Source organism: Meriones unguiculatus, chromosome 16 (genome assembly GCF_030254825.1).
Source record: "Meriones unguiculatus strain TT.TT164.6M chromosome 16, Bangor_MerUng_6.1, whole genome shotgun sequence".
Classification (NCBI taxonomy): domain Eukaryota; kingdom Metazoa; phylum Chordata; class Mammalia; order Rodentia; family Muridae; genus Meriones; species Meriones unguiculatus.
In genome coordinates, this window is record NC_083363.1 from 62,491,459 (window position 1) to 62,508,060 (window position 16,602).

The 16,602-nt window shown below is 44.1% G+C and overlaps 1 pseudogene; it reads right to left on the minus strand.

Annotated features, from left to right (window-relative positions):
* Nucleotides 1-6,044: 6,044 nt before the first annotated feature.
* Nucleotides 6,045-15,213, minus strand: LOC110560581 (large ribosomal subunit protein eL13-like; annotated as a pseudogene).
* Between the last annotated feature and the right edge of the window lie 1,389 nt (nucleotides 15,214-16,602).

Genomic DNA, 16,602 nt, shown 5'->3' on the forward strand with positions numbered 1-16,602 from the left:
CAGACAAGCACTTACACACATAGAATAAAAATAAATGCAATTTTTAAATACTAATATTCTATATAAGTAATGTGATATTCTAATAAAACCCTATAATTGCACATTCCTGCTCTGCTGCAAGAAGAAAACAGCCAATGCTGCCTCTGGGCAGCCACAAGATCTCCTAACTGTGGTCCCTTTCCTAACTCAGGCTCTCCTCCCCAGCACAGGAATCATCCCCACCCCCTAAACACCGTATTCAGATCTCCTAACTGCGGTCCCCTTCCTAACACAGGCTCTCCTACCCAGCACAGGAATCATCCTCACCCCCTAAACACCGTATTCAGAGGGTCGCTGCTGATCAACTTCATGAAAGAGCCAACTAAGCCACCTTCCACCAAACTGAGTCACCCTAGACATGTTAGTGCATTTCACTGTCAAGGTGATCTGGTGAGGCCACATGTGCACATCAGCCTGCATGGGTAATAACACACAATACACACGAATACATCATAAACAGCAAACAAAAAACCCAAGGCTCAGGCAATTGGAAATAACCTTCCTTTTTGTTTGAACATCTTCTCTGATGGTCACATTCAAGCCACTTACAATGAGGATATTAGAAACCTTTTTAAGCCCTTAAAATATTGAGAAGTGATGAGGCCTGCTAAGGCTGAGGAATGAATACGATAATATGATAGCAAATTGAATCCCTCTATTTCATTACAGCTGCCAGTTTTGGTTTGCTGTGGTTTTGGTTTTGAGAGACAGGGTTTCTCTATGTAGCCTTGGGTGTCCTGGACTGGCTTTGCTGAAGGGGCTGGCCTTGAACTCACAGAGATCTGCCTGCCTCTGCCTCCCAAGTGCTGGGGTCACAGGTGTGAGCCACCGCACCTGGCTTATAGTTGCCTATTACTATCCTAACATTTAATTATGTATACATTAGCACGTTTACACAACAGCAAGCCTATGCAGGCCTTTGTTTTCCAAAACCAACTTGGTCACATGGGAGGCTATTTGAAGTAACGATGCATCATCACAACCCTGAATAAACTTCTCTTCTTCCTGAAGTACCAACAATGTGTGCTCACCCTAATCATCCCCAATCAGTGCAGGAAGCCCACCGCGTGTTTCTCCTCAGCTGTCTGAATCACGTTGGCCCAGCAGATCCCGTAATTGAGAGGGACAGCTGCAGTGGCAGTCTTGGTACATTTTTTTGATCAGTTGTCTTCTGTGTGTTCCTAGCCTTTGATATACCCTCTGCGGACACTCCACGGCTACCCAGCAGCCACTTGGCCTCTCCAGCCCTGCCCCACTGTGGAAATGGACCTTAGCTCTCATTGATAACATTGTTTTCAGTGAAGGGGAGCAGACTTTGGCCGTGTCCCAGTGGGATCCTGAATTCATTCAGTTCCCTTAATCTCCTTCCCATTGGCTGTGGACATGTTAGAACATGTGAGGCCAGTATAATTAATTAAGACTCAAGAAAGTCATGTGAGTGGAAAGGTGGGAAAGGATGGGCAGCCGGTGGGTGGGCAGACAGGCAGAGCTTTCCTGTCTGAAGGGAGATATTAAACATTTTGCAGAACAACCACCCTCCCCCACCCTTTCGTCTACCTTCTCCTTTCTGCCATTTCTCTGGATGGGACTTTAAACACTCTGCTATCCCATGCTTTTGTTCTGTGATGGCATAAAAGACAGTACGCCCCTCAATACCCACTCTCCCACGGGCTTATTGTCCTGGTGAGAGGTGAGCTCCTGGCTAGCCCATTCTTCCTGGTTTCTCGTTACTGAGGAGCCAAATGCAGCCAGACATCTGGGATCAGCAGATCATGGTGTTTGGAAAGGAGCAGGCCGGCCTCTGTAGTTCAAGTTCATGCTGTAACGGTGCTACGACGTGCATTCTCAGCAAACTGGCTACAGTAAAGAATGCCATGTTTACAGTCTTACCTTCTACATTAAAAACGTGTTATTCTGAAATCTCTGTTGCTGCTTCCTAAATTAATCCTAACTTAGCTTATTAGTAGAAAATACTTTTGTCAAAAAGAAAAGAAAAGAAAAGAAAAGAAAAGAAAAGAAAAGGAAATCACAAGTACATATTTTAATGCTTCTGATGGGCAGAAGGGCCCATGTCAAACTTTGTCGAATTTTGTCACCTGAATGTCTTTCTTTTGAGCCCACACGTCTGAACGCTCCCCAGATCTTCATGCCTGCGGGGGTAATGAATGCCCAGATCTCCATGCCTGCGGGGGTGATGAATGCCCAGATCTTCATGCCTGCGGGGGTGATGAATGCCCAGATCTTCATGCCTGCGGGGGTGATGAATGCCCAGATCTTCATGCCTGCTGGGATGGTCCTGTCCCCTCAGTATTAAGTGAGAATGTTGAGCGAGTGTCCCAAATACGGTAGAAACAGTGTTTTCCCGGCTGGGGTTGGGGCTTCTGCATTCGGCCCGGCGCCTCCAGGCCGGCCTTGTCCTTTTGTCCGGACTGTGGTTCCTCGGCAGAAAATGCTTCGCATTGCACTTGGGCACAGTTAGCAACCCACCGGAAATTTTTTCTCGGTCTCTTGCTTTGCTGCCTCTCTACGTCTCTCTGACTGTTTCTCTCTTGTTTTCTCCTGTCCCTCATTAGAAAGGATCCTTCAGTGCTGTCTGGGCCTTGAACTCCTGGGCGAGGCTCAGATAACACTCTCCTCCCCCGCTTTCCATGTAGCTGGGATCTCAGGTGCCTGTCTTTCAACATAAACTTAATTTTTATTTGTCCTATATTGCTTTTTTTTTTTTTTTTTGCTTGTTTGCTTTCTGTATATGATCCTTTTGTCTGTGTATCAAGTTATGCGCCTGATGCCCAAGGAGACCAGATGTGGACCCTAGATCTCCTGGTATGAGCTATCTTAGCTCTCTTGAGGGTGCTGGGAATCAAAGCTCGGGGAGAGCAGCCAGTGTTCTTTTTGAACTGTGTGACTGTCTCTCCAGCTCTTCATTATAACATTTTCATTTCCAATCACATGTAGAAAAAGGCTGGGATGGGGTAGGGTGGGGTGAAATGAGATGCCGTGTGCAAGTTCCTAGCATTGGGCACAGAGATGGGTGTCTTGTCCTCTTCTCATGACAAAATCCTAACTAAAACTCTTAGTTAACAGACCTGGACTTCAAACCCACGCCAGGCCTCAGGACTTGCTGGGGCCTGCAGACACGGATTTCCTGTATGAACCCTGGTTCAATGGACCCCACAGAACGATGCTTCTCACAGGGTAGTGGAAAAGACCAAATGCGATGCTGCACTATTCTCAGTAAATATTGGGATGAGAATGTTTTACCCTCTTTTTTGCTCTTTTCATCCTCCCTTGGATGTGGTAGCAGTCCATCCTTCCTTCCTGTGCGTTAGTTTGAGGGAGAGGGGATCTGAAAATGTCAGTATAAATGAAAACTTACCTTAGAGTCTGTGTAACTAGTTCACTGCAAGGTTCATGCCTCTTGTGATTTAAATGGAGCCGCGCTAGGCAGCAAGAGTTAGATCTGGTTTGATTTGTTACTTCTGAGATCTGTGAGTAGGATCTGGTTTGACAAGGGCTGGTTTTGACCTGGGCTCTTACTTGTTTGGCTCTCACACATTTTTGTAGAGAGAGAAATGTTAAGTTCATTATCAATCATCTCTTTTTAAATTTTTTATTTATTTGTATTACTTATCATAGTTTATTCATTTTGTGTCCTGGCTGTAGCCCCATCCCTCGACTAGTCATCTCTTAAATGCCAGGGTTCAGTGGGAAACAGCACAGTGCTTTGTTGGTTGGAGTGCAACACATGCTCTTCCTTTAGGAATTAGAAGCTTTATTTTCCTTCAGTATTCCTAAGCTTTTGTGTTTTACGGAAAAAAAAAAAAAGAGAGAAAGTTCTGTAGATAACTTTTCTTCTACAAAGGCTTTATTCCTCCTTCATTACAAACATCAGAACAACCCCACCAAAAGTCTTCAGAACACAACGTATTTCTGCCCAGTTTTAGGTAGGAACATATGCCCATTTGAAGACCAGTCATTTCTACCTATGGAGGAATGTCCAGATTTCTAGTTGTATTTCTATAAAATATTTCAATACAAAATCTTTATATATTTTCAAAGAAAAACAAAATGTCACTCTTTCTACATAGGGGAAGTGACATTTTTGAAAATCATTGACATTTTTCTACATCAGGGCTGTTTCAAGCAATGGCATTATTAAATTAATGCAACAGAAATAGAAAAGTCGCCCACAGAGTATGTGGCCAAATTCTAAGTCTAAATGCGCAAATAGGATCAACTGCTGAAGAACTCGCTTGCTCAGAGCTGCTTAATTACCTGACAGCAGGCCCCCCCAAGTGAAGAAGGGGCCTGGAGATGAACTTACACGCTACACTTTAGCTCCCTTTGTATGTTTATGTGGAGAAAGGAGATAAATGCTGAACAGATATAGTACTAAAAATAACCTGTGAATGGATTTAATATATGAAGCAGTCCAGAATGCATTTCTGAATTTTAAAATGTCCCACCTATGGAGTATAAAGGTACTGAGGATTTTTGGCTTTTGTTTTGTTTTGTTTTGGTAATCTTTAAAAAATCTTAAATCTTATGTACTATTAAGTCTGATGTGTAAAAGAGGAATTTGGGCAGATAACGTAATGACCAGTGCCATCCCGTTTAGTTTTGCTTCATGCAAATTAAAAGGAACTTGAATCTTATGAATATTTAACACACAAACTATCTCCCATACTCTTTCACAGTCTGAATATTGGGGCTCAGGGCCATCTCCCTTCCTCCCATCACTCTGTCCAAAATGCCAGTGGCAGCAACACCATTCCCCAGGCTCCAGATATTTCTTCTTTAGTTCCAGGATCTTGCAGCGATCTAAGGGTTTATGAAAAAGATTATGGGTGGTGGGTGTTTAGGGGGACCATATTTGATTATATCTATGAAATCTGAACATGTTTATGAAATATGAGTGTATCTATGAAAGAATTAAAGTGTAAAAATGTGTTTTATAAAATAGTTTTGATTTTAGTCTGAGTCTTATTTGTTAAAAGTTGTGTTTGGGAATGATTGACTAACACATTGTGGGAAAAAGACCCTGTGTGTGCTAACACACCAGCTCAGACAGCAGCTCAAGCCTGTGCCCGCACAGAGGCCTGTGTCACTCGGAGGCACACAGTGTGCGCTCTGCCTCACCGAGGGCTGGATGGGCCCCGGTGAACAGCAGCTGCAATCTCTTCTTCCTTTACTATCCTAATGACTTTTGTGACGTCCTCTTGGATCTATACCAGTGATCGCAGCAACAAACTTCTCTTCATGCTCTGGCTTTGTGTTACAGTTGCTATCGTTAGGGCTTTGGGGATTACTGGGAACTGGCGACCAGGTTCATCATCAATAGTTATAGTTTCCGCTTTCCCTGCCTTCCTGTTTGTCTAGGGCACTGGTCTGTGCTGTTCAGAAACTGACGACAACATCCTCCACACCAAGATAATAAAAACACACCATCCTGGATCCCTGGTTACAGCTAGAAATGTTTCTTCATTTGTGTAGAATCCTTTACAGAAGCCAAGGAAACACAACAGCTATCAGCAGAAAGTAAACCCTTCCATTTAGGAGTTGAGTTACTACTTGAAAGTATTTTTTCAGAGTTTTGCTACATAAGTTTCTCTGGGTCCCAGCAAATCTTACCGTCACATCCCTGTAGAGACACAACTTCATCAGCACTGAGGTTCACTGTATTTTGTGAGCCTCCCTGCAAGGCATGGGGAGCCTAGAGGACCCCTGTTGCCTTAGCTGGGATGAGAAAGTGTGGGCCAATATCTTCCTGGCACATTCTTAAGAGGTTTGTTGAATGAGGCCTGTGCTATTCAACTCTCTTACATCCCAAGAGACTGGCCCTCACAGCCAGGGTTAATAATACACCTTGAGGTGACTCTTCAGTTGGAAGATTGCTGTCCTACTGTCCTACTGCCTACTCAGCCTGTTCGACCAACATGCTTTTTTTTTTTTTTTTTTTTTTTTTTTGCTTAATGGAAAATTTATTGCAACATTCCAACAGCGTGTTACTTTTTCCTTTCAACATCTTCCTCTGCAGCTTCCTTCTCCTTTTTTGCTCAGATGCCAGAGCTGGGCATTGGACCAGGCCATGTGAAGACTGGTGAAAGCCTTGAAGTTCTTCTCTTCTTTTGTGACTACTCTGGCTTTCTCCTCTTTGTAGACATTCCGGATGGGCATCACAGGTCCTGTTAGCTGGGTGGGTGAGTTACTCTTCATCAGTCCTATCTTCTTTCTTTGGAGCAGAGGGCTGCGTGGGGAAAAGTGTGAGCTTGGGGCAGTACTCCTTTGGGTGCTGCACATTGGCCTGTAGCGACTCGGTGGATTCCTTTCTCCTCCTTGGGGCCACAGAGATGCTCTCAAGCCATGACCCATTTCCTTGTGGATACCAGCCACCCGGAGCACCCAGAGTTCTTCCAGGATTATGCCCCTGTCAGCTCAGAGCTTGGTATGGCATAACTGGGGCACCTCTCTGTGGGCCCGGTGGGCCTGGGATGAGGGGCAACGTCCAGTGCTTTGCCTGCCTGGATTTGCACCTGTGGATCTCACGTACCAGCTGCAGGAACCGAGTGTGCGCTGGCTCACTGCTGCCAATGGATGAGGGGCTTGAGGGTAAAGCCATTCCTGCTGGGTGCTATGGCTACCTCCGTGCAGGAGAACCGCCAAGGAGTGGAAAGTTTCGGCCAACCTGTTTTTAAGAGATGAACGTAACCAATCAACCTTAGTTGTCTTGGCTTTGCCATGCAACCAACCTTTCCAACCTAAACTAACCACAGCTGTAATCTTAAATCACAGACCCCTCCAGGTCCCCAACCCAGAGCAAAGAATTTGTATCATTTGCTGAAAACAGCAAATGCAGACGTTGAAAGCAGGCTTCTAAAATGAATAGCCACCATGAATATTGAACGCAGCATTTGGATACTGAGTGATAAGCAATAGTATGTGATACTGTTGGTTGTGTGGGTCAGTTGGGATCAGTTGGAAATAGTGGCTTCATCCCTTGCCAAACTCTCATTCCTTCCCTTGGGATGCTTTCTGTTCGATAAACACAGATCAAAGCCTTTTGTTGGGGACAGAAACAGAAGAGATTCACAAAGCAGCCTTCACACAGGTAAGATTCAGATCATACAACAGAGGACTGAAGACACAGACACGAGGAACACGAAGCAGAGAATTGACATCTGGACTCTTGATTAAATGACTCCAAGGAGAAATACTTTCCTTTCTTTTCTCCATGTGACACAGTATGTTATTCGTGACTCTGAGTTAATCAGTAAAGAGTTTAATATATGAATCTCCATAGTAATATGCCTGATGTCATTAACTTACAAAAATTACTTGCTTTTATGGTTTGGAAGGTTTGGTCCACAATTGAATGGCCTCATGGCAGGGCTCTCTGTCAAAGTGAGGTATCATTGCATGATCCAGCAAATTGTTCACCTTGTAAGCCAGAAAGCACTGAGGAAAAGCCTTAGTCTGGTAATTCCATAAGAGTTTAGACACCTAGTCACTTGCATACTTGCTAGTAGGCCTGGTTTCCTAAAATGTTCACCATTTTTAAGTCACATGAAGTCACGTTGACCTCGGCCTGTGGACTGACAAGGATACCCATCCAGGCTTCCCAGCCTAGATAACATCTGTTACCAACACTTTCATTTCAGATTGACTTTGAGACCCATTATTCAGATTAAGAACGAAGAAAGTTGACGTTTTGCCCATCATTGGATTTGCACACCTATAATAATATCAACATTTAGGCACTTAACGAAACTATTGTCTCAAATTTTAGGACAGATAAGATGTAACAGAATTGCCTGGCAGTGGTGGCTCACGTCTTTAATCCAAGCACTCAGGAGGTAGAGGCAGGTGATCTCTAAACTTGGGACCAGTCTGGTCACAAAGCAAGTCCCAGGATAGCCAGGATACACAGAAAAAAAAAAAAAAACTGTTTTCAAAGTAAAAAAGAAAATTGAAGATATAATAGAAATTTTATCAAAAGTTGTGACACAGACACACAGAGTTTAGTGCAAGTGTGTACCAGGAGGCACCTACAGTTCAGCAATGTAACTAAATGCATTTTAAAAGGCCTGAGCTAATAAGAGAATAAAAATAAGTTGTGGCCATGTACTATTCGGCAGGGTAAACAGTGTATGCTTGTGCTCCATGTGCCCTAACAGTGACGAATAAGCACGCTCGACAAAGCAGGCTTGCTTCGTTGACACGGTGACGTGTGACATGTGAGCGGTGTGTTAGATCTCTGAGCTGCTGTGAACTCGTCCCCAGAACCCATCCATCTCCAGAACATTCTCAGCTGCAGTAATGGCCCCTCTGTAGATCCACATGACCGAGAGCCGGCAGAGTCGGCTTCTCCCATGGAGAGATGTCAGTCACATCTGGTCCCCGCTGTAGCGCTTCTTCTTCTGACCATCCTGGGTCCCGTTTTCTTCCTTTGAGAAGGAGTCCAGAAGAACCACCCCACACCAACATATCTGTCATAATTTCTAGTTTTAAATAAAAACCGAACCTCTCCCTTGAAGAGAGGCTCCGTGCTTTCAATAACTGTCCTCTGGGATTCCTTCAAATGCCAACAAAGAGGATCTCCCTGATTGCGCCCTTGCATGGTACTCTGCTGGTTACGCCTGTCTGCCACAGCTCTGGTCACTTCTCTGGTTTGTTTCTATTGGTCTTCATTCACACCTTGGCTCACGCTCTCCCCTTCTTCTTAGCTTCCGCCACTGTGTGGCGTGGCTCTCCCCTTCTTCTCCTTCATAGCTCTGCTGTCTTTCTCTTTGCTGTGGCGCCCTTGTCCGTTGTGCAGTCCCGGGCCGTCCTCCCTCACGTCCCACAGTTCCTTGTGTACACGTTTCCATCCCTCACGCCTTCTGCCCCACCAGGATCAAAGGTAGAACTCGCTTGTTGAAATCCCTACTCTGATGTCTAACTTGCATCACAATTCTTACACTTTCAAAAGAAAGCTCACTAGAGCTCACTAGATTCACACTCCACCACCTGGTCACTGGTCTCTCAGCCTCCCCTACAGCAACTAACGTCTCCCTTGTCTGATGGGCCCTCAGGCCAATGCCCTCCGACGGTCTCTGACTTGCAGGATCCTGCATTTCTCTGCAACCAACTCCGCATCAGGTCTGCTCAAATGCGTCTTGAGAACATCTCCTGAGTCTGCGGTTCTCCAGTCCTCTCCACTCACAGTGTTATGACTCCATCTTAAGCTCTTATTTGCCACAGCAAAACCAGAACAACATTTTCTTACCTATTTTATTTTATTTTTTTGTTTGAGACAGAGTTTCATTAGGTAGCCCTTGCTGGCCTTGAACTCACTATGTAGACCAGACTGGCCTAGGACCCTCAGAGACCTGCCTTCCTCTGGCTCTTGAGTGCTGTGGTGAAAGGCATGGCCGCCATACCTGGTTTAGTCAGCCATCCTCTGTGTGCATGCAGAAACACTCTCCCCACTCAGCATCACTCTGAGGCATCTGCCAGGCTCTTCCACGTCTCACACACCTTAAACCCACACAGGCTTTGTGACATCAGCAGGGATCCCGCCTTCTTTTCCTGTTCAGACTCTGAACAGGAAGAGGTTTGGGGAGAAACCTTTTGTTGGGTATTCAAATGGCTTACTCCTTTCTGATACATATGATTTTGCTCTAATGACATGGCTTTGTCACCTCCTCCAAGGCCGGCCACAGGACTGGAGCTGATTTTTTATAAAAACGAATGAACGAACAACAACAAAAGTCAAATCTAAGCACACATGCCCTCCATTTCATGTTGTACCAATCTGCTATACTTTCTTGTACTTTTCGGTATTTGATATTATCTCTAATTTTTATTCGTTTGCCTATCCCAGCTGGAACATTTGGCTGGAATTAGAGATGAAAACTGAAGCTACAACCAGATACTTGTAGAACCTAAAATTTCTTTTAAGTGAGGCAAGTACTCTACCAGTGAGCTGCAGCTCAGCCATATGCAAAGATATTTGTTCGCTTGGATTTATTTATCAAACTGTCTATCTATCTATCTATCTATCTATCTATCTATCTATCTATCTATCTATGGCACAATAGGTACAGTAACAAGTTATTTGATCAGGCTGGTTTTATTTCTCTGAGATTTTAAATGAACATATCTAAGCTTCTTGTTTTCTCTGAAGGATGATCTTAACAGCACAGCCCCCAAAACCAGCACACCTTCATAAAAGACTTCTACAGGGGATGGGTCAGTGGTTAAGAACACTGGCTTCTCTCCTAGAAGACCTGGGTTCAATTCCCAGCACCCATATGGCAGCTCACACCTTCCTGTAACTCCAGTTCCAGGGGTTATGAAACCTTCACACAGACATACATGCAAACAAAACAGAAATGCATATAAGTTATACATAAGACTTCTACATAGGGAAGTTGCTCCCCAGGGAATCAGTGGCAGCTTAGCAGCACCGGGGTCATATTCAATTTTAATTTGTCTTAGTTGTCAATGAGTGAGAGTAAAAGGATGATATGAGGTCTGGGGAAGCCTTAGAAAGTGGCGCTCAGCTCTCTGTGCTGCCTTTCATTGTAAAGCAGGAATGCCAGTTGGGTCAGGATATTAAACGCAGCTACCCTGAACTAAAAGCAGTGTAATGTCTCCCCACAGCCCCTACTGCTCTTCACAGGGAGTTTTGGAGGCCTGGTGGCCTCATGTCTACACCAGTGTCCTGATCCTACATGCTTGTCATCCGTCAAATAAGGCCCTCTCGCCTTCTGACAGACCAGACTTCAGAATGTGCTTTGAACTAAAATTTACCAGCCTAGAGAACGAGAACTTAAATTGTTTACTTACTTCTATTAAATCCTCTATGAAATGCTAGTGGGCGTGCCTCCTTGGCCCAAGCTAGAACGCAAATTACTCACAGCAGCAATTTCTGAATGTTTGGGTCTTATCGGAGCCCGTCTGCCTGCAAACCTGTGGCCTACAGACTGCACCACTTTGTATGTATTTGTGTCATGCGATGGCTATGTGGGTATTATTGCTCCCCACCTCAAGGCAGTTCTGCATGTGCTGTCTCTCTCTATTCTCACAAGCCGGAAAAAGGTTCCGACTTCTCTGTTATCAAGTATCTCAGCTCTACTAGAAAATTAAAAGGTGAGAGAGATTCTGATTAAGAAAACCATTTCCTTTAAATGTGGAAGGAAGGGATAGACAAGTCAAAACCTGAATGTTAATAAATTATTTGAAATGTATGTATTAGAAGAGAGAAGCTTAATTAATTATATAAATATAAAAAAGGGACAAGAGCAGCCAGCAGGTTAATAATGAATATTTCAGGAGCCAGTGGTTAAAAATATGTTTCTTAATTATGTTCATTTATGGATTTCTGATAGAGTGTTGAGGGGATAAAATAATTTAAATAGTAGGGTATGATGAATCAAAATGAATTGTGAATGAGAAATTGAGAGCAGACAAAAGTTGTAAACACTATAGTGTTTTTTCTCATGTATACACATTAATAAAAAACATTACTTTACACTTTATGAGTTGCAATTTAATGGGGTTTTATATGTAAAAAAAAAAAAAAAACCTAAACTCTAATGCTTTCCAATGTTTTTGTTATAAATTTGTCTTCAAAACTTAAATTCTCAGAGATCACTCTATAGCCAAGAATAAGAAATTTGGATTTCCCATGTAAAATAAATAAACAAGTTGCTACTATTTAAAGTGGGACACACACACACACACACACACACACACAAACCACCAAAAACCCCCACCTACCTCTGGATCCATTTACCACCACACATGCACAGAACTATGAAGGACTCCAAGGCCATGATAAAGGGAGATGGTGTAGGTCTTGCTGTGAACCAATGAATGAACGTCCACACATGAGGTGAATTCCATTGCTTCTCATGGGGCCAAGATGTTGGCCATGGTGGGCTAGTGCCTAACAAGCCCCCATTCCTCACGTCAAGTGGATGCTCCATTCTCCTCAACACTTCATAGAAGGTGCTCAAAAACCTTCAACACCACAAACAGAATAGTGGTAAGAGATGAGTGAATAATTGGTGTCCCACAGCCATTTAGAAAAAAAAACAAACAAACCAATGACACACACTCTTTGTTTCCAGTAGGACACTTACTAAGTAAGTCTTCGGGGCTGAGAGGTACCGCAGCAGATACACGCACTTGTACTGATTCCCACTATCTTCATGGAATCTCACAACCGTCTCTTTCCTGGAAGACCCCACGCCCTCTTCTGGCCTCCTCAGGCACTGCACTCACATGGTATAAGGACACATATGCAGGAAAAGCACCCACAAACAGAAAATTAAAAGAAAATAAAAGAAATAGAACTTGCGTTTGGAGATCAACTTAGGGAAATAGTTTTGGCCAATGCGGCCTCCAATTTCAGTAACAAATCTTACCATAGCCCATAGGACTGCATTTTCCTCCAAGTGAAAGAATGCACTTGGCAGGGTTTTTGAAGCTAATCTGGGCATGTCAATCGACTAAACCTAAAGAAGTCCTCGATTGTTTTAAGTCTGAGAGGCTTTCCATTTGTTTTTTTCCTTTCCTTCTGCCAAGAGTTTTCCAGTGTGGCTCTGAGGTTTCTATCCATGTCCATGGCTTGGGCTTAGCAGACACCTCCAGCCCCCAACAGACCCTCACCTCTCTCACTCAACTTCAGTTTCTGACTGAGCACAGGATGAGGTGTGAAGGGTGTCTTTTGATTCAGATCTGATAGATCATAGATCAGGCTCACGAGGCTGTGATTTATATCTTCCATCCAGGCCCTTGTAATCATCTTGCAGACATGAAGAAAACTGAGCCAGAACAGGCTGTGGACAGTCACAGCCAGAAAGAATGTTGGTTCTGGGTGACATTGCGGGGCGTTTGACTTAGCTAGCGTTCACTGCCATGCCTCCATGCCTTAGATTTCTTGTTACACAGAACATACTCTTCTTCCCCCTCTTTCAAGACTTCTAATTGATGCTTTTCTGCTGCTTTCTTGAAGAGGTCGTCTTGGTGGACACACAAATGTTGACATGGCCTTTCCCCTGTCGTTAAAAAGAAAAACGTGGTGACCCCTATCATTGCTTCTACTTAGCGATGCACTCCCCTCTCTGAGGTGCTGCTGGGAACATACAGCCGACAGGATTGCTTTCCTCAGTGATGGAATATTCAAAATTCAATCAGTTTTCAGTTCAAGGAAATAACCGCTAATAAAAAAATGCTTTTGGATCGTTTTGTAAAGCAGAGTATTTTATTCCATATGGCATCCTGCAGGTCCATATGGCTTCAGGGATTAGGGAGGTATATTTGTCAAAATATTCAATCAATTGCAGCCCTTGAAGTTGATAATGTTATGTGTTTGGAGCATACACCGTCCCTGGAATATGGGGAAAGTCAAAGGAGCAAATGCCAGCCAAGCGAGGAGCGGGGCTGAGCGTCAACTCAGGAGAGAGAGACAAGAAGGAAGAGCAGCCGCGCTGCCGCACTTTGCGTCATGTGACCACTAAGACTGAGCTGTGATGCCCTCGCCACGGCCAAAAGGGATGTGTTCTAGGTTTATTCAAAGAAGAATGGGAAAGGAACATGCTGATTACTTCATGCTCCGACTGGCATACTTTTAGAATTTCAACCCCGTAAAAGCAGTTCTCCTGAAACATATATGACACACATGAAATAAACTTAAACACCTTCAAAGGATTTGTCCAACTCTATGACCATATCCTTATCATTATTGTCATTGTTGTCATCCTCCTTCCTGTCCCACCTCCCTGTTCAATTTCACATCAATGCTTGTTCTTAACCTGTGGGTTCAGTTTGAGCTGTGATTGACACCGGCACTATTGTACAAACCCATCCTTTTAGATGAAAGAGCTAGAGGAGAGCAGTTGGCCACGTGACTGCATCCCCCCAGGCACTTGGCACCTTGTATGTCATGTTTGGGGTCCTGCCTTTCCCTTTCCTGAGAGTAAGGATGCAGCTCAGAAGGCCTGGCAGAGCTTGCTGAATAACAGGTCTGTGCACGGTGATAAAACACACAAACACAGCAAGGCGTATGCATTTTAGATGATTCTCCTTCGAGAGTAAAAGGAGAAGACAGGGTTCACACACCCCTGACAGCTTACTGCCAGAAACACAAGGTCGGATCTACCTGCAGGAAGAAGGCTCAGCTCACCCATCAGTCAAGAGATGGGCAGGATAAGTCTGCAAGGCCTGTAGGGCAGAAAGGCACCAATCTTTTTTTTTTTTTCCTTTATTTTATTTAAAATTAACCACTGTTAGATCAGAAGGCAGGATGAATTGAATACAAATTTAATGAAATGCAATGTTCAGGGGTTTGGCTGTTTATACAAAAGAATTTACATTTGAATAAATTCAAAATAGAATTTTCATCCTCAAAGGTCTTCCTGCTGATTGAGACAGTGAAACTGGAAAGGCATGAAGGTTAACCATGTCCTGGGACTACTGCCAGGAGCCATGATTTCAATCTTTAGACCCCACAAAGACCCACATCTGGGTTCAGCTTACACACAGATCAGCAAGACAGTGTCTTGGTAGACACTGTGAAACTAGTCACAGACTGGGTTGGTGTGAATCTGAGGAGCCTGTCCTGCAAAGACAGGATTGGTGAAAGTCTTCCCTCCCCGAAATCACACTCTGTTCCGTGACGTCACATCCCACATCGAGGCTGGTTCTAGAGTGTCCCCGCTTCGTGCGATGCATGCGCTCACTGTTCGCTCCAGCAGCCAATCCCATCAGCTACGCAGACACGCGTGAGGGCATGGAGCAAAGCACTATGGGAGGTCACGACACGCCGTCGACTTTTTCCAGATCTTTCACACTCACAGAAAACTTTCCCAATATTCCCAAGTTCGTTGATTTTGTTTTTCTTTCTAGGAACCTTTAAGACTGTACACATTAGTGGCTCCCTAGATTCTGTGGACTCGTTGCTGCTTAGCTCACGTCTCAAAGACTTGCCAGCTCTGGAAGACAGACACAGTTGGTAGTTGCTTTCATCTTAGGTGCTGTTTTCCCTCCTTCGCAGCTCGAGTAATGCTGAACGCATGCTAAGTTGACGACATGCTCTGGAGCACGAGGCCTGCCCTTCTGCGTGCTGCATCATTGCTTGCTGTGACATACGCTGACATAAGGCATTCTTGTGTCTGCTGCCACCATGCTGCGTCCCTTTGACTTCCCTGGGAGACTATCTCTGCCAGAACGGAATCTGTCAGAATTCGGGAATCAGCAAAATCTGGTACTTATTAGCTTGAAGCATTAGTCAAGTGGTTCTCCTTCTATGGGTTAAAAATGGGAATTATACAATTTTCTCATGTGTGTTGGAGAAAATTCACCAAGATTGTGAAGTGAACAGGCCCAACATGGAGGTATGGACGGGATTTTAAATGTTATCCCCTTCGTTGTGCTAAGAAACAGTAGTTTTCCCTTTAAACTTTGTCCTCAGATAACATTTATTTCTTTGCTCTTTAATGTTGTCTTATTGTTATGTGTTTTATACTTTAATATATTTTCATGTCTAAGAACACAGCATAAATGCTTTATTTGACAACAAAAAAACTTTGTTCTTCCTGGAACCAGTTTCTATTTCCCTGGAGGTTTCATGTATGTATGTGTGTGTGTGTGTGTGTGTGTGTGTGTGTGTGTATGTGGGTATGTATGTGGATGTGTGTGTGTGTGGATGTGTGTGTGTGTGTGAATGTGCTATCTGTTATGAAACCTCTATATTTTCAAATATTCGGATCTTCTTCCTTCTTAATGATGGATTACAGCTCTCAGTTATTTTGTTCTCTTCACATTTTCCACACACAGTAAGACACTGTGCAGTGCCCTGACTCCTTTGTTATTTAGCAAGTTTTTTCCGTCAGATGTTAAGCTTAGATTCTTAAATTCTTTCTTCTATAGCACTGTTGGTTATATGTTTTAGCTAAGGCTTTAATCATTTTACATCAAGATGGACTTTCTGAACATTTACAGTAAGACAGTGCTCAGTTGCGGACTGGCAGGCAGCTGGGCGGTTAGAAACACTTGCTTTTCTTTGAGATGACCCAGTACCAACATGGCCATTCACAAGTGTCTGAAACTCGAGTTCCAGGGGCCCCAGGGCCCTCTTCTTGCCTCCACAGGCACTGCATGGACACCCCACACATACACACATACATTCAGGAAGACACCAAAATACATAAAATAAATAATCCTAGACCCATAAGAGTAAATAGATAATCCTAAAAGGTAATTTAAAAGATGTTCATAAGGCTAATATGCATTCATAGTAATTTGTGTTGCTTTTGCTGTGCAAACTTTCCGGTCTTACAGCGTACATTCCCCGTAGAAGCTGCGCCTTCTCAGATGCCGTAGGACAGCCTGCCAGGGAGGCTTCACTGTCACGTGACTCTCCCGGATGATGTTTCTGGACACTTGCTTTCTCGGCGGCAGAACAGTGCTTCATACCACTTCAGAACAGGAGCGAGATGGACAGCGCTCTGCATCTCCTGCCCGCCGCACACGAGGGGTTGCCAACAGTCGTCGTGGAAAGCGCTGTCCCCCTTT